Genomic DNA, 18,418 nt, shown 5'->3' with positions numbered 1-18,418 from the left:
ATGCCGTTATCCTAAGCAACATTTAACTGCGTGTAACCCGTTTGCTCGTAAACACATTCCTCATGCTAACCCACTTTGTCAAATAATAATTGATTTCAAGTATTAAACATTCTTGGCAAATAAATAAAAAATAAATTAATGACATTTTTCGATTATTTATTCCTGTTGAATGTGGATAAATTTTAACAATGTATTATTGTTTCTGACAATCAACTGACCATTGTATAGGAGAAAGAACAGTTTTAGTTTATTTACTTTTCGCCTATGTGCAGGTGAATCTAAATTTAGTTCTTGCAACAGACATGTAACCGAAGAAGTCCTTCGAAACCTAGACAAGATAAGCAGGGCAGCAGATCTTTGTACTTTCTCTATTTTTTCGGATAGCGTGCATGTGTAGTGACCCAGATTGCAGATGCATACACTAAACGAGGTTGAACTAAGGTTTTATATGCTGTTAATTTAATATCGTTCGTTGTGCCATGGCGAAATTTCCTTCTTAGCATCCACAGACTTGGAGTGGCTTTCGTGCACATATGGCTATCCCGTTTCAGACCGTTCCCTTTAAATATGTCACCAGCAATGAGAAGGGTGCTCAGAAGAAACACAGACTATCGGCTGCTCCCAACCTGGGGCAACTTTCTTCAACATGTGTCCGACTGGTTCGTAAATTACAAACGTCTGCAAGTAACCAGCGGTCTCCCTGCAAAAGAAAGAAAAAAAAAGAAAATAAAAAGAAATAATAATAAAAATGAAAAAAAGCAGAGTACCCTGATTGCCAGCTCCGTATGCTCGAGTCAAAAGTTACAGAAAAAGAGGTGCGGATGACACAGTGCATGCAGTTTTGAACTCCCTTCGAACAAACGGCATCGATCAACCGGCTTTCGATCAAACGGTTTTCGACCAAGCGGCGTTCGATCAAACGCCTTCGATCAAACGTCATTAGACCAAACGGCGTTCGACCAAATGGGCGGACACTACGGCGTTCAAACACCAATTGACTCACGATAGATAAAAACAAACTTCCATAAAAATTCGTTCTGACTACATACAAGCAGGACCAAGCTGTTACATAAACTTCAAACTGACACATTAAGCGGCCTTGGTAGTCGCCATTCATTCCACCTTTCTCACCCTATTACCTTGTTCCAAATGCGGGAGAGGAAGACCCGGCCTTTGTGGTATCCCGCCTTTCGGTGCATATGAGCATTCGGATGTTCTGGACGTTTGGTGCTTATGAGCAGCTTCTCCCCTCCTGCTCATTTCCACCAAACGCTCAAAACCACCAACTTTTTTTCGTGCATATGAGCGTTTGGAGGTTTTGAGCGTTTGGAGGTTATGAGCATTTGGTGCTTATGAGCTACTACCTTATTTGAGAATCGTAAGGATGTGCTTACTTTTAACCCATGGCAATCTGCTCAAGATTAACTTTCCTGAACCGGTTCGAACCGATATTTTGCGCTGCTGCTGAGCCCTGCCTGAACCTGAACCCTAACCAAACCGAAAAAAATAACGGTTCCGATCCCTGGCCTCAAACGAAGTATTTGTGCACGCTGTGGGCCTTCATGAACACTGTAGTGTGAGCTTTATAGTGCGTGAAAATGCATATTTCGTATGTTAGTGTTAGTGGGTGACCGTTGCGTACCCAGGATCGAAGTATGCAAAACATGAAAATCCGCGATCTGGACATTAACATAAAAACTGCAAATAAATAAATAAATAAATAAATAAATATATATATATATATATATACTTACTATATAAGTGAAAAAAAAAAGCATAGGCTCTTTGGCTGCACGTTGAACATATGTTTATAAGTCCCAAACGTCGCCACACCAGCATTGGACAGCTGTTTCGGCCTTATTGGGCCTTCATCGGCAATGCGTAGGTGCGCGACGTTTGAGCGAGTGGCGTCGGAAGGTCACGTGGAACGTGATGTCCTCCCGTCAGGGTGAGAAACTCACCTCTGAAAGCCCAGTGCGAAGCCAGTAAAGTATTAAGTGAAAAAAAAAAAAAAGCATAGGCTCTTTGGCTGCACGTTGAACATATGTTTATAAGTCCCAAACGTCGCCACACCAGCATTGGACAGCTGTTTCGGCCTTATTGGGCCTTCATCAGCAATGCGTAGGTGCGCGACGTTTGAGCGAGTGGCGTCGGAAGGTCACGTGGAACGTGATGTCCTCCCGTCAGGGTGAGAAACTCACCTCTGAAAGCCCAGTGCGAAGCCAGTAAAGTATTAAGTGAAAAAAGCCTATGCTTTTTTTTTTCCACTTAATACTTTACTGGCTTCGCACTGGGCTTTCAGAGGTGAGTTTCTCACCCTGACGGGAGGACATCACGTTCCACGTGACCTTCCGACGCCACTCGCTCAAACGTCGCGCACCTACGCATTGCTGATGAAGGCCCAATAAGGCCGAAACAGCTGTCCAATGCTGGTGTGGCGACGTTTGGGACTTATAAACATATGTTCAACGTGCAGCCAAAGAGCCTATGCTTTTTTTTTTTTCACTTAATACTTTACTGGCTTCGCACTGGGCTTTCAGAGGTGAGTTTCTCACCCTGACGGGAGGACATCACGTTCCACGTGACCTTCCGACGCCACTCGCTCAAACGTCGCGCACCTACGCATTGCCGATGAAGGCCCAATAAGGCCGAAACAGCTGTCCAATGCTGGTGTGGCGACGTTTGGGACTTATAAACATATGTTCAACGTGCAGCCAAAGAGCCTATGCTTTTTTTTTTCACTTAATACTTTACTGGCTTCGCACTGGGCTTTCAGAGGTGAGTTTCTCACCCTGACGGGAGGACATCACGTTCCACGTGACCTTCCGACGCCACTCGCTCAAACGTCGCGCACCTACGCATTGCTGATGAAGGCCCAATAAGGCCGAAACAGCTGTCCAATGCTGGTGTGGCGACGTTTGGGACTTATAAACATACTTACTATATATATATATATATATATATATATATATATATATATTACTTTTTAACGTCTCCCTATGTAATAAACTAGTGTTTGTAACTTCCCTAAAATCTGTTTCCGCGTCTTTTTTTGAACTTCTGTAAAACTTCGTGGCCGTTTGATAATCCTTTTACCTCACCCTATATATATATATATATATATATATATATATATACTACAAAATTTAGGTTCGAACGACCAGGATGTTGAATATAGATAGGGGAGAAAAGACACCAGAGACTGAAGTAGGGAGTAGGGGAAGTTATTTATTAAGCTGGCATTTAAACTAAGGGTCTGGGGAAGTCTACGTTTCGGCGGAAGCTCCGCCTTCTTCGGGACTGAGACGAAAATCTATGTACAAGGTCTTTTAAAAGGTTACAAAAGTGTCGTCACAGTTGGTACAATTCCACTGCGAGGCAGTCGTCAGTGAGTCATGTTCTGGAAGATTCCGGAAGGTTCCTGGGTCATCGGCCGGGGAGATTACGTGTCAGAGTCTTGGGTCGCGCTCGTTGAAAACCTGTTGTCCGGGGTGTTCTTAGAGTCATTGTGTCCAGCTGTAAAGAAAAGAAGAAAAGAGGCAGCGGGCACTCCGAGGACATACAGAAAAAAAGTTATCCGGATATGCTTCTTACAGTTGATAGCACTCCTTTATCCTCATTTATTAGAGATTGGAATTTGTAGATCAAGTACGATTCGCGTTGCTCTCTGCAGCGATCGGATGTGAAATTTGACTCTAAAATAAAAAGTGCGACGTTATTAATGGAATGACCGGGTCGACTAAAATGGCGAGAAACCGGGAGGCTACCTTTTTTCGAAACATCTGATCGGTGGTTATTGAATCGAATCCTGAATGAATTTTTACTTTGACCTACATATTGCGCGGAGCATGTTGTACATTGAATGATATAAATAATGTTACTGGAGTTACAGTCAAAGTCGCCATTGATTTTAAGGGAGAAGTCGGAGTTTGTACTCTTGGCCGCTGCCGTGCTTTGCATTGATTTGCATATTTGGCATCTTTTACCATTGCATGGATGGCATCCCGCCGTAGGTGTTAATGGTTTGGGAACTTTGGAGTTGACTAGTCTATCTTGGAGGTTGCGGGCACGTCTGTAGGTAACTCGTGGCTTCTCGGCAAATATTTGTCGTGTCCGTTCAGATTGCAGAAGGATGCTATGGTGGCGGTGGAGGATACTGTTAATATTACCCGCGCCTGCACCAAAGGTAAGAACAAGGTTTACGCGGTCGCCCTTGGGTTCGTCGTTGCGTTTACCGAATAAGTTCCTCCGGTCTGTTTGTCGTGCTTTGGACAGGGCGTCTCTTACTAGACTGGGTGGAAAATTACGATTAACGAAGGTCTGCTCTAATTCCGCGAGGTTTTTGTTTAGAACATCGTCGTCCGAGCAGATCCTCCTGTATCGGAGTGCCTGGCTATAAGGAATGGCGAGTTTAGTATGGCGCGGGTGGCAACTGTTAAAGGAAAGGTACTGCTGAGCATCAGTTGGCTTTCGGTACAGGTCAGTGGAAAACCCCTTCTCGGTTAAGGTTACTTTTACATCTAGGAAATTAACAGTCGTTGCCGAGAAGGAGTGGGTGAACTTCATGGCGGGGTGTACCAGGTTGAAATCGCGAATAAATCCTGTGAGATCTTCTTCGGAGTGTGGCCAAACCATGAATATGTCGTCCAAGAAGCGTTTGTATAGACTAGGTTTTTTGTCGCGCACGGCTAGAAATTTTTCCTCTAGTGCACCCATGAAAATATTTGCGTACGTTGGTGCCATCTTGGTTCCCATAGCTGTGCCATTTATTTGTAGATAGTGGCGGCCGTCAAATTCGAAGTTATTATTTTTGAGGATCAAGTTGAGTAGAGTTGGTAATGCAGATGGGTCAACCGCGCGATCGGAGTACTTCAGATACGCCGCCTTCGCTGCTAGCACGCCATCCTCATGTGGGATGTTAGTGTAAAAGGAGGTAACGTCTAGCGTTACAAGCAAGCTTGCATTGGGTGGTTCACATTTGCTAAGTATTTCGAGGAAATGGTTGGTGTCCTTAATATATGAGGGTAATCGGGGAGGTATATCTTTAAGGAGGTGGTCAACGAAGCTAGAAATTTTCTCCGTGGCGGTGCCGATTGAGGAAACTATAGGTCGCCCTGGGTTTCCTGGTTTATGGATTTTCGGTAACATGTAGAACCTGCCTGGTTGAGGGTTTTGGGGGGCTAGAAATTCATATAGGCAGGAGTCGATTATTTCACGCGCTTTTAGGGATTTTAGGGTTTTGGTGATTTCGGCAGCTATCTTATCTGTTGGATCACTGTCAAGCGGCTCATAGAACGTGTTACAGCCCATATATATATATATATATCGTAGTATATATATATATATATATAGATATATATATATATATCGTAGTATATATATATATATACATAAACAATTACTGCATATAAATCCGCGGTCTGGTGATGACGTCCTGAGGACCCAGTGCCAACGAACGGAAACAGTCGAAGTGGTGTTGGCGAAGGTGTAGCAGGATGTTTGATCTACGTCCCCATAAATGTCTGGTTCAACACTGTGCGCCCTATCATTCTTAGCTATCCAAACACTGATGACAATTTTACCTTTCACCTAAATTAAATTTACCCATTTCAGTTACAATACAATTTTTGCTGTCTTCCGTTCAAATTTGCCTGACCCTATCGCGGCAGAGCAGCTTTTATGTTCAATTGTTCAATCAGCGGCCACATGTTGAAACATTTCTATCGCAAGCATCACAGCTCCAGTGTTGAGTTTGTTCTGTTAAGTTGAGAAAATTCGCCACATATTTTCGCTCTGGTAAAAAAAATTCCCCGACACAATTGTAAAAACAGCCTCGTTGGGCAAATTCAGTGTAGTGTTGAACAGGCACGGACAACACTAACTCACAACACGTCGTTCGTGTCACAGCCCTTTGTTCTTGGGGAGGTAGAACGCGTTGTAGATAAGCGCGGTGGTTATGCTTTTAGTGCTTTGTCCCACACGAAAACATCTGTAAATCAAGTTCCCTTCACAGACGAGACAGTGATGTGGTCGAAACATAGGAATATATTGTAAATTGAAAAACCATTTCAAATGTCTACCCAAGCAGCACAATGTACTGAAAGTCGAGTGCAATAGGGGTGGACGGGTAGGTGGAAGGCCTTGAACAGACTCGTGAAACTAAAGAACATTGATAAGACACATACCGTCCACCCCTATTGTACTCGACTTTCAGTACATTGTGCTGCTTGGGTACTTATCGGGCTCGACCGATAACGGCCACCGATAACGGCTCACCGATAACGGAGCCCTGCGTGCATGATACTCGACAGAATGCCTTGGGAGCAGTCGCTTACTGGGTCAGTTCGGGAGATAAAGTGGGTCGCGATAGTATCCTCATCCACCGTGCCATCTCATCCACCGAGCTGGGTCATCCATCGGGCTGAGACATCCACACAGCTGGAACATCCATGCCGTGCCATCTCATCCACCGAGTTGTTTCATCCAACGTGCCATCTCATCCACCAGTGGATGAGTTGGCATGGTGGATGACCTGGCTTGGTGGATGAGGTGACACGGAATCCTTTGTTGTCTCCCGCCTTTCGGTGCATATGAGCATTCGGATGTTCTGGATGTTTGGTGGTTATGAGCAGTTTCTCCCCTCCTGCTCATTTCAACCAAACGCTCAAAACCACCAATTTTTTTCGGTGCATATGGGCGTTTGGAGGTTTTGAGCGTTTGGAGGTTATTAGCATTTGGTGCTTATGAGCTACTACCTTGTTTCCCGTGAAACAACAAGCAGTAAAACAAGCTACGGTGAAAGAAGGAGAGCGATTCGACACTCACCGCTGTGGAGGTCCTTTGCTGGAGCTAGCAGTCGCCGAAGTCTCATCGGAATCTATGGTAGCAGCTCATATCCTCCAAACGCCCATTTCCTCTGACGTCCCAAATCAACCAAAGGTCACTTCATCCGAAAAAATATTCAGAGGTACTGGGCTTTCGGTTGATCTAGGCACGCGGGTGGCAGTCACCCATATCCCCTAAATGCTCTTTTCATCCGAGCGCCCAGAACCACCGAAAGCGGGATACATGAAAGGACATGCTTCCCCCGTTTAACAGGGAAAGGAGGAGGGAACAGCTGGATCTTCGCGAGGTGTGACAGATATGACTCGTATAAAAATGAGTGTTGATGCACGTAATCTATATTAAAGAAGCCTGAGCTGGGGTGGGTAGAAATGACACGACACTCGGTGTGCGCAAATGAGATCGCGTTCAAGAAGTGATCTGAACTGAGAGATATTTCGAAAATCAATTTTATTCTTATGCACGTTTCTCACTGGAGAAGAACTACCTTCGGAAGCTCATGGAGGTCCGGCCGCGTCATGAAGCACGGAAAAAGAACATGGTGGGAATGGTATGTCCTGTGGCTGGAACATATAGCGGGACGGCGGAAAATACACAAATCTCAAACGCATTCAGAGGAGATTGACAGTTCAGACGATATGTTGGTTTCATGCATTCATACTGCTTGCAAGCCTTTCCAGGGAGTTGCTTCAACCGGTTAACAGAATGTTTTCTGAACGTCTGAACTGTATTAACAGAAGGCACTAAAGAAAAGTAATACCCCTGTCAGACGTACTAATTTATGGCGAATTCGGGTGGTCATTTCGGAGCAACTTTTTTTGCCAGATCTCGAGCAGTCATGTTCGCTTGGTCAAAATGAAGCAAATCTTGCATGTTCGCGTGGCGCTTTCCGAGCGCTCGGAATTTGCTAGCTAGCACTTTTTTTGCCCGGTCTCAAAATGATCGAGCAGCAGATTGCTCAACTGTATCCGGTGTCGTCACATCCGCACTTTAACGGTGGCGAGTGCCCTCATTGGCCCGCATGTTGAAATCACGTGGTTTAGCAGACGACAGAACTCGAAGACTTGCGACCGCGACGCCCCTAGCGTGATCCAAGTACCTAAAACCGCTAGATTCCTAGCAATAATGTTCGGGTGGCAACGGTCACGTGATCCAGCTCGGTGGCCGACCTAGCAATTTCCGAGTGCTCGGCCGTTTTGCTACGAAATGACCACCCGAATTCGCTATTAGTGTCACTTATTTGAAGTGCACTCCGTCCTGTAATGTCACTTTCACTACGCTCCTGCTACACGGCATAAGTAAGTGTCACTAAGCAGTCATGGTGATGACGATGGGCGAGCTTGAAGTCCTACCTAACATCGGGGAGTGCGCCATACTTTCTAGGTAAAATCATTTTTCTTACGTCCATTCCATAAAGATTTTCTTCGCAGTTGAAGTCGATTGAACGTCATAAATATAATTGTTGCGAACCAACACAAGTATATTTATTTGACAAATGTTCAATCTTCTTCTTCACCTCTTTGGTGGTCTTTACTATGTCTTGCGCGTGCAACTGGCCCGCGATGTCAGCATACACTTTCGCGTTTCGCTTGGTCCTCCCATGTTCTGATAGCATAGGTTTCTATCTCAGACCACGATGCCCCTGTCTTTTTTGTCTTCCAATATTCAGTGCTTCACTGCGAGTATTTCGCGATTTCGCCGGTAACACTTAACCACCGTGCAATGTCAACAAATATGGCTGCCGCGAAGTGGATTACGAACTCTACTGGGCAGTCTGTGAACGAGAGTACCGGTAAATCACGCCAAAAATCCTTACGTCTTTCTTATACAAATCAGCGCTGTCTTAACAAATTTGTCCAAAAATAAATTCCGATTGGGTTGTTTCTTTCCTTTTCCAAAAATAAGCTTTTTGTTACGCAATCCCTGCCGTGGAGGCTACGTACTTGATTGTCGCAGGCAAAGTGAAGTGAGTTTGGCGAACTCACTTCATCGTAAGTGTACTTTGCATCTAGTGTCACTAAAAGATGTCGTGTGACTCCGAAAGAACGACACTTACTGCAAGTGTACTCGCTGAAAGTGACACTAAATTAGTACGTCTGACAGGGGTATAAAGGAGGAGGTCCTTTTTGTAACCTTTTTCGGGACCTGAGCCGTGGGCGCTTTGTGACTATTCGTTTTCCATTATGATGACCTACACAGTGCCTGCACTCCAGTCACTCACGTGGAAAATCTCTCTATCGGATCACTTCTTGAACGCGATCGACATCAATAATACCTTTCCTTGGCAAACTTCACTTCTGAGTCAGTTGCAGGAAGTACATTGGATTCCCGCACACCGAAGAACCGCTCACCCTTCCTTCTCGCCCTGACAAAGGGGAGAGCGTGTACTTTCAAGTGTCCCGCTTTCGGTTGGCTCTGGCCTCTGGGAGGGAGGAGGAGGAGGAGTGTCGTTGGGAGGAACCGAGAGGTCTGCCTGCCTGATTAGGCGGCATGTTTCTCGGGAAGGGAAAGGAGGTGGAGAGAGGAAAGGGTGAGGTGGAAGACCGAGCGGAATCCGCTCAGGGGGAGGATAGCTGCGTCCATGGGCCGACTTCAGGGGAACTGTGCCGGCATACGCCTATTACACATCTGAGGGAAACCCAGGAAAGACCCCAGACGGCACAGCCGGCCCGCGGATTCGAGCCGCGGACCTCCCAGTCTCCAAGCGCACGCGTTACCGCTGCGCCACCGGAGCTGGTGCCTCTGGGCGCTCGGATGAAAAGAGCATTTTGGGGGATATGGGTCACTGCCACTCGCCTGCCCAGATCAAGCGAAAGCCCAGAACCTCCGAACATTTTTTCGGATGAAATGAGCTTTTGATTGATTTGGGGGGGGAGGAGGGAGGAGGAGTGTCGTTGGGAGGAACCCAAGAGGTCTGCCTGCCTGATTAGGCGGCATGTTTCTCGGGAAGGGAAAGGTGGTGGAGAGGAGGAGAGGAAAGGGTGAAGTGGAAGACCGAGCGGAATCCGCTCGGGGGGAGGATAGCTGCGTCCATGGGCCGACTTCAGGGGAACTGTGCCGGCATACGCCTATTACACATCTGAGGGAAACCCAGGAAAAACCCTGGCTAGCTATTTTTATAAGAAATGTCAAAGTTTGGCAAATTTTGAAGTGTTTCCAGGATCCCCCAAGTCCAAAATTTTGCGGTAGACTGTTGAGACTTGGTCAGTTGGTGACATTGTCTTTCTAGAAAACACGTTCAAATTTTGGATTTCTCCGGTGATGTAGAACGCTCACAGCACGCTTCCAGAGGGGGCACGGTTTTTACTCCAAGCGCGAAATTCAGAGCCCCCTAGCCCCGGAACCGCGTCGCTATTTGAGGCTAATATTTTGGATTTGGGATACGTCTACCACCACAATGAACTCTGATTTTTTCGTAAAAATCGGCGGGACTCGAGCCGCATCGCTGGATCACTTGGCGTGGAATGACCCATCTTCCATTCTCTTTTGTTCTGTTCCTCAATAACTTTACCTGCTCGAGAATTGGTATAGGGTTTTCTGCAAAAGCCTACCACATGGTTGATGTCCCAGACTTGGCCCATGCTTGGCCCATTAGTAAAAGTAGCCATAGGCCAGTGCTCACCCAAGCAACCAATGGCCGGTGGCCGACAGTTGGCAAAACGACGGATGCCACCAGGCCAACGACTCCTTCGGCCAGCCAACGTTGGCGCAATGTTACATAGTGATAGGCAGAGCGACGTTTCGCAGGCCCTCGGCCAGGGGACAGATCCGTACCAAAAAATGAGCTCGTTGGCTAAGCACTTGCCAGGAACGGCTAGGTTGGCAGGCCAAGCTCTTGCCAAGCTTGGTCCAATCTCGGTATGTCGCCTTGGGGAGAGGGTAACGCGGAATGGTGTAGCAGTGCATCGCATCAGTTTGACTTTTGATGGACCAAGCAGTTCATCATTTCAGTGTTGTTTGCGCATGCATCGAATTAAACTTAGTCACCTCTCATTTTGACTAACAGGCAAACAAGACCGACTGTCGAATTTGTGGAAGTTCGCGGGAAGTAAAGTTTCTTCCGTTGTTGCTGGAAGGTGGTCCGTTGATGTGCTCACAGATCGGAGATATTCCCAAGAGACGTCCGACAGGCGGTATTCTCGAACAATAACTGTGCTTTATTTACATAGCTATTTACATAACTATATACAAGACAATACTATAGCGACTGAAGTCACGGGTCTTTCGCCTCGTCTTCATAAAGTCGTTGCGGCTTCCACACACAGATTATCGTGTGTCCTCCGCTTAAAAGGGTGACATTTGAGACACAACCCCCGCCAGCAAACACCAATCCCAGGAGCCCGGTCCAAACGTTTCCAACTCATGGTTGCCTTAGTTGGAATTTAGACCGAACCAGGCACCTCCTAACTGTCCGCCCACTACTCGGTATTTATGGGTAACGGACCAAGCTGTCATCACGTGCACCATGCAACTTTGGCCAATGCATCTTTCTTGGCCCATTCTACTGATTTATTGCCAGCGAGCATTTGGTCGCGAAGACCCCCTGAGGTGTCAAGTGTCCCCCGTCCAACGTGCCTTCCCCGAGTCTCTGTCGGGTGGCTATGCCACTGAGTTGGAAATGCGCAATATTCGCGAGCAGAGGCGGAGAGTTCTCATTTTCCCGGGGGGGGGGGGGGGGGGGGCAAGGGCGCACCGCGAAGTAAGTACTCTGGCGGGGGGGGGGGGGGTTGTTTATTAAGAAAAAAAAAGAGAGGAAAGGTAAGGCAGATGGATGTCGGCTTGTTATTAAAAAAAAAAGGTGAAAGGGGGAAGACAAGAGAGGCAAAGGAAAAAGAAAGCAAACGAAAACAAAAAGAAGGAAAGAAAAATGAAGAACACAAAAACTAAAGCTGCAGAATCACACACTCTGGCGGGATCATATGATGTATGCAGAACTGGTATAGAAATAAGAGGAAGGAAGAACAGGAAAAAAACAGAAAAAAAAACAGAGCGAACGTAAACAGTGAACATGTGCACAACTGAAGGCATTACGCCTTTGAAAACTGAGTGCAAAAGGAACAAAATGCATTAAATCCTCGGTGTTTGACACGAAATGCGCGCAATATAATGAATATGGTCAATGAGATGGAGCAGCGGGAGTTGAACCCGCTCCCAACGGATATGTGTTCCGAAGATCCTACCGTTACACCTCACTGGCAGCTGCTGGTACCTTTTCGTCTGCTTCGTTTCATTGATCTGATTGCTTTGGGCGAAATTCAGGGCTATGTGTTGTGTCATCCTCTGTTTCTTCGCCTCACTTTCTACTGTAATAATGAGTATGGTGGGCGGATACATATTTTACAAATTGCAAGATGCATTTTTGGAGTTGGTGCCTCTTCGCTCTTTTGACCCCGGTGCGCCGAGCCCCAAATGTTGGTGTCAGTCTCTTAGCAGGACTTCCCGGGGGAGGCGGCGCCCCCCCCCTACACTCTTAATTTTTTACACCCTTTAGGGTGTATAAAGGGTGTAAAAAATTAAGAGTGTAGTTCATGTTCCGGGGGGGCAAGGACCCCCGCGCCCCCCCGCAGTCGGCGCCTATGTTCGCGAGGTTTCTAAAACAACTAGTACAACTCTTACACGGGACAACCTATATAGAGTATCTAGACGGGTAGAAATCCAGCGAACCGGTAGGTAGTACGAAGGGAGTTGCATCACGACGAGAGCCGCCGATATTTCCAACGGAGACTGTTCTTCTGGGCACCGTCCAGCACCACCATATGCTCTTCATGCATACTGCAGTTACAAACGTTTTATTACCAGACGTGTACCCGACGAGCAGCACTTCGAGCTCACCATACCTACCATCCACACTTCGAGATGCTTCGAGAGTTCGAACTCGAAGTCGGGCCGCCGACGCCGCGACCGTATCGCGGTGTCACACACAGCGGGGGAACTCCGGACCTTCGAGCTACCCGAGAAAAAGTACTTAATTCCTCGAGGGTCGTACCCTACTCTCACTGAGTCCCAACTGTGTGCGCAAAAGAAATATTGAGGTTTTGGACGGTCGACTGGTGCAGTGTGCACTTCTGGAGAAGCGGGAGCGGAATGAACCGGAGGCCAAACACAGATGTAACCTTCATAACACAACAATTTACTTAATCAAAACAATTGTTAGATACTATAGAGGTTTTCTATTAAACAGCACTATTTGAAATCGGAACAATAGGTAGAAGGGCAGTTAGACAATGGTCACTGAAGTTTTAAACATATGAAATTATGGGTCGAGAGTATACATTAGATCCGTCAGAACAGGATTGAAATAGCTTAGCTGTGTCGGCGGTGGAGTCCAGAGTCCGAAGTAATGCGTCTCGGGCGAAGCCAGCTGATGAGGTGATGCTCGGTGTCGGGGATCAGCGTTGACCACACACACAACACTTGGCACACTCGATCCTTGGTGACTGTCCCCAAGTCCGACACTTCGTCGACTCGGTATCGACACACAACCGTTCGCTTGCACCGCTGCTTTTCAACTCCCCCGTTGTCTCAGAAGTTTTTCCATACTTTTCCTTTTCCCGCGTTTTTTTGCATTCTCAGAAGCATTGTCATAAAAATATATACATATACGCAGGGTGTCGAACCAAAACGGTTTTCGTTCCGGTTACATCATAAACGATCCAGTACCGGTTCTGCTCCCGGGCAAAAAAATAACGGTTCATACCGGTTTTTAACCGGTTCCGCTTCTGCTGGGAATATTCATCCCCCCCCCCACACACAAAAAAAAAATCAATGTTAGAAAATGTAAAGCCATTTATTCTGCATACATGGTATTTAATATTAATAGACAGCTGTGAAATTGGTAGCTCCTGGTTCCTGTAGGTTACTGTCTGCTCAAATGGGCTTTCTGCTATCTTGAAGCGCATGCTACAGACGGACTTGTTTGTCGTGATGTCATACGTAAAGCACTTTCTTGCTTGGTTAGAGCGATCGCGTCCCATCCGAATGTCTGTTGCTACTGTCTAGCCAGCAAGCACCACCGCACGAGCACGACGCAAATCGAGGAACACCTTCACTCACAAAAGCGCTCGACGGCTCCGTTTTATTTTCTTCGTGTCCTGTCCACAAAAGGGTTACCCCTTCGGGGAACCGGAGAAAAGGTCCCCGGAAAAAGGGTCCCCGGAGAAAACGTCCCCTCGGGAGTCTCCTCCCGTGGAGTTATACTTTATCGCTCGTAACTCGAATCAGTGGTTTTTATAGCGCGAATTTTCACGTCATTTTTGTATGGTTGACATGGTCTTGTACAGGGTGTATGCTATAAAAGGTCAGTCACATTTTCGCGCGTGGCGCGATACCTGCTTGACAGACAGACTTCCGCTGCCGCAGAGTGAAGATGTTACGGAATGAAACCCTACAGAAAAATCGTCGATATCAGGCACTGCGTAACAAAATAAATACGGCCACGCAAACTTTCATCTTCATGCATTTCCTATGCGCTATACCGACGTAAACACGCCAGTCTGTCGATAGTTGTTTGTAGCTTCCGCATGGGGCGCCAGTGACGTTGAATCCGAAACAAACTCACGTGGGCGCGTATTTCTGTTATGCACGGTACGTACCCGTGGTACTCATTGAGATTTACGTTTAACGAAGCTTGATACAATTTGTTTTAGACGTTTTCTGCACAAGTTGCGGTTCGTATGCCGCTTCCTAGCGAAACGTTTCTGCTTCTTCTCTTAGCAGACGACAGTCTGTTTGCCATTGCTTTGTTGCGAGAACGACACTTTTAGCCGCCCTTCTAACGCTTTTATTTCATTCATTTTGTGTATCTATACAGCTTCATTGGACTCTATTATTCCTGTTGTTATATTCGTTCGTGTTCCATTCGTGTTTCTGCCGTATTTTGTATCCTTTGTGCCTTGCTGTGCGCCAGTTGACGGTTCAGGAGCATACACATGTGGATTCAACGTCACTAGCGCCCTATGCGGAAGATACAAAAAACTATCGACAGACTGGCGTGTTTACGTCGGTATAGCGCATAGGAAATGCATGAAGACGAAAGTTTGCGTGACAGTATTTATTTTGTTACGCAATGCCTGATATCGACGATTTTTTTGTAGGGTTTCCTGCCGTAACTTCTTCATTCTGCGGCAGCGGAAGGCTGTCTGTCAAGTAGGTATCGCGACACGCGCGAAAATGTGACTGACTTTTTATAGCATACACCCTGTACTTGAACGCTTCAATCGAGATTCTGGTCCAAACCCATGGGATTGACTAGAAGAGTTCCGCAGAGATGAAGCAAGTGGTTGAAGAAGAAAGAGAGAGAGAGAGAGAGAAAAGAGCAGCGTATTGAACCTTCAGCTACCGAGCATGGAAAGAGGGAAATGTATTGTAACGACCACTACTTCGGCACCCAGGAACTCGACACCATGCATATTTTCATGATTTAGATTTAAACGTGCATTTTTAACTTTGGATTTTTCGAAGTATTATTTTTAAACTGTTTACTTCAGCGTTATCTCTCGGATCGGACGTATGTTCGCTTCTGGCTGTTAGCTATATCCGCTGAACCAGATCCCAAAGGCAGGACACTGCCACATGAGGTGTGTTAGCCATTGCCACAAAGAGCATCATGAGTCATCCTGAAACTAGTGGACCAGCTTTGACATGCGTCATCCGAAACCTATGACCAGTCCATGTTATCCAGGGCAGAATGTACATCTTTTTCCCGTGTTTGTATGAATAGCGTGTCCGCCCATTTCACCGAACGCCGTTTCATTGACGCCTGACCAAGGTTAGGTCAGCAGAGCCTTTTACGTATTTCACACGTTGGGGAGACTGACCAAGGTTAGGTCAGCAGAGCCTTTTACGTATTTCACACGTTGGGGAGACTGACCAAGGTTAGGTCAGGAGAGCCTTTTACGTATTTCACACGTTGGGGAGACTGACCAAGGTTAGGTCAGCAGAGCCTTTTACGTATTTCACACGTTGGGGAGACTGACCAAGGTTAGGTCAGGAGAGCCTTTTACGTATTTCACACGTTGGGGAGACTGACCAAGGTTAGGTCAGCAGAGCCTTTTACGTATTTCACACGTTGGGGAGACTGACCAAGGTTAGGTCAGGAGAGCCTTTTACGTATTTCACACGTTGGGGAGACTGACCAAGGTTAGGTCAGCAGAGCCTTTTACGTATTTCACACGTTGGGGAGACTGACCAAGGTTAGGTCAGGAGAGCCTTTTACGTATTTCACACGTTGGGGAGACTGACCAAGGTTAGGTCAGCAGAGCCTTTTACGTATTTCACACGTTGGGGAGACTGACCAAGGTTAGGTCAGGAGAGCCTTTTACGTATTTCACACGTTGGGGAGACTGACCAAGGTTAGGTCAGGAGAGCCTTTTACGTATTTCACACGTTGGGGAGACTGACCAAGGTTTGGTCAGCAGAGCCTTTTACGTATTTCACACGTTGGGGAGACTGACCAAGGTTAGGTCAGGAGAGCCTTTTACGTATTTCACACGTTGGGGAGACTGACCAAGGTTTGGTCAGCAGAGCCTTTTACGTATTTCACACGTTGGGGAGACTGACCAAGGTTAGGTCAGGAGAGCCTTTTACGTATTTCACACGTTGGGGAGACTGACCAAGGTTAGGTCAGGAGAGCCTTTTACGTATTTCACACGTTGGGGAGACTGACCAAGGTTAGGTCAGCAGAGCCTTTTACGTATTTCACACGTTGGGGAGACTGACCAAGGTTAGGTCAGCAGAGCCTTTTACGTATTTCACACGTTGGGGAGACTGACCAAGGTTAGGTCAGGAGAGCCTTTTACGTATTTCACACGTTGGGGAGACTGACCAAGGTTAGGTCAGCAGAGCCTTTTACGTATTTCACACGTTAGGGAGGCTGACCAAGGTTAGGTCAGGAGAGCCTTTTACGTATTTCACACATTGGGGAGACTGACCAAGGTTAGGTCAGGAGAGCCTTTTACGTATTTCACACGTTGGGGAGACTGACCAAGGTTAGGTCAGGAGAGCCTTTTACGTATTTCACACGTTGGGGAGACTGACCAAGGTTAGGTCAGGAGAGCCTTTTACGTATTTCACACGTTGGGGAGACTGACCAAGGTTAGGTCAGGAGAGCCTTTTACGTATTTCACACGTTGGGGAGACTGACCAAGGTTAGGTCAGGAGAGCCTTTTACGTATTTCACACGTTGGGGAGACTGACCAAGGTTAGGTCAGCAGAGCCTTTTACGTATTTCACACGTTGGGGAGACTGACCAAGGTTAGGTCAGGAGAGCCTTTTACGTATTTCACACGTTGGGGAGACTGACCAAGGTTAGGTCAGCGGAGCCTTTTACGTATTTCACACGTTGGGGAGACTGACCAAGGTTAGGTCAGGAGAGCCTTTTACATATTTCACACGTTGGGGAGACTGACCAAGGTTAGGTCAGCAGAGCCTTTTACGTATTTCACACGTTGGGGAGACTGACCAAGGTTAGGTCAGGAGAGCCTTTTACGTATTTCACACGTTGGGGAGACTGACCAAGGTTAGGTCAGCAGAGCCTTTTACGTATTTCACACGTTGGGGAGACTGACCAAGGTTAGGTCAGGAGAGCCTTTTACGTATTTCACACGTTGGGGAGACTGACCAAGGTTAGGTCAGCAGAGCCTTTTACGTATTTCACACGTTGGGGAGACTGACCAAGGTTAGGTCAGGAGAGCCTTTTACGTATTTCACACGTTGGGGAGACTGACCAAGGTTAGGTCAGCAGAGCCTTTTACGTATTTCACACGTTGGGGAGACTGACCAAGGTTAGGTCAGCAGAGCCTTTTACGTATTTCACACGTTGGGGAGACTGACCAAGGTTAGGTCAGGAGAGCCTTTTACGTATTTCACACGTTGGGGAGACTGACCAAGGTTAGGTCAGCAGAGCCTTTTACGTATTTCACACGTTGGGGAGACTGACCAAGGTTAGGTCAGCAGAGCCTTTTACGTATTTCACACGTTGGGGAGACTGACCAAGGTTAGGTCAGCAGAGCCTTTTACGTATTTCACACGTTGGGGAGACTGACCAAGGTTAGGTCAGGAGAGCCTTTTACGTATTTCACACGTTGGGGAGACTGACCAAGGTTAGGTCAGCAGAGCCTTTTACGTATTTCACACGTTGGGGAGACTGACCAAGGTTAGGTCAGCAGAGCCTTTTACGTATTTCACACGTTGGGGAGACTGACCAAGGTTAGGTCAGGAGAGCCTTTTACGTATTTCACACGTTGGGGAGACTGACCAAGGTTAGGTCAGCAGAGCCTTTTACGTATTTCACACGTTGGGGAGACTGACCAAGGTTAGGTCAGGAGAGCCTCTTACGTATTTCACACGTTGGGGAGACTGACCAAGGTTAGGTCAGCAGAGCCTTTTACGTATTTCACACGTTGGGGAGACTGACCAAGGTTAGGTCAGGAGAGCCTCTTACGTATTTCACACGTTGGGGAGACTGACCAAGGTTAGGTCAGCAGAGCCTTTTACGTATTTCACACGTTGGGGAGACTGACCAAGGTTAGGTCAGGAGAGCCTTTTACGTATTTCACACGTTGGGGAGACTGACCAA

The sequence above is a fragment of the Ornithodoros turicata genome, chromosome 3, assembly GCF_037126465.1.
Source record: "Ornithodoros turicata isolate Travis chromosome 3, ASM3712646v1, whole genome shotgun sequence".
NCBI classification, from domain to species: Eukaryota; Metazoa; Arthropoda; class Arachnida; order Ixodida; family Argasidae; genus Ornithodoros; species Ornithodoros turicata.
This window is presented reverse-complemented; position numbering follows the sequence as displayed.